Below are 1,107 nucleotides of genomic sequence, written 5' to 3' on the forward strand. Positions count from 1 at the left end.
TAAAATAAAAGTGAAAAATCTCAGCGGCAGCAGCARCTGTGTGGGATCAACAATTCAAATCCCAGATTTGGGTTCCCATGCAAAGGACGGGAAATGGGGAAAGGCGCAGGGAAATGAGAAATGTGCAAATCAGGGCAGGGCAGGAGGATTCCTGCTCAAAAAAACCACACAAAAGTCACCTAAAAATTCATATTTGTACAAAAAATACCAAGAAAATATCGAGTTACGTCACCAACATCTTTCTCTTCCACACCCACATTGATAAATAACTATTCTGTTCTTTTATTCCTTAATTTTTTTCCAGTTCTGGTCTTTTATTCCCTAAATTTTTTCCATTTCTGCTCTTTCATTCCCTAAAACTTTTCCCCTAAAAATAAAATTCCCCAGTTTTTCCTCAGAACCTCCCCCCCACATACAATCACCAACAAAACTCAGTGAGAAGAAAAAATACAATTAAAATAAATTAAAATAAATTTCCCCAATATTCCCTCAATCCTCACCAAATGACGACGAAATAACGCAAAGAACTGAACGCACTCTGAGGTTTTTCACATAAAATTAAAAGCTTTTTAGTGTTTAAAATAGCATTTACACGTCAGCAGCTATATATTAACTATACAGACACTTGGATTTTAATACAATATCTACAAAAAAAAAAAAATTTCATTTATGCCATAAACATTGAACAGTGCAGTCCATGCTAACGGGAGGTCACTCTTGGAGTAGAACCGATTCTGGGTTTTTATTTTATTTTATTTTATTTTAAATTCTTTTTTTTTCTTTTTTTTTTTAAATTTCTTTTAAAATCAACGTCGCTTGGCGTTTCCTCTCTACTGTACATAAAAACTCTTTCCAGGTATTTCTAATCACTGATTAGAATTAATAAATTTTAAATCGATCTCCGTGATAATCCAGTTAAACGCAAAACAAACAAAAAAAAAAAAAAAAAAAAATTACATCAACCTGTCAAGTCTCAGGAAGGGATTGCTCATTTGGAGAGAACAAAAATCATTAAAAATAATTAAAAATCACCGTCTGTGCATCGTTATTTCCAATTATTATTTTCCGATAAAAAATAAAATTTTGGGCGAAGCGTCCTGGGCATTG

Source organism: Malurus melanocephalus, unplaced genomic scaffold (assembly GCF_030028575.1).
Source record: "Malurus melanocephalus ecotype Western Australia unplaced genomic scaffold, MMel_1.1 scaffold_1820, whole genome shotgun sequence".
Classification (NCBI taxonomy): domain Eukaryota; kingdom Metazoa; phylum Chordata; class Aves; order Passeriformes; family Maluridae; genus Malurus; species Malurus melanocephalus.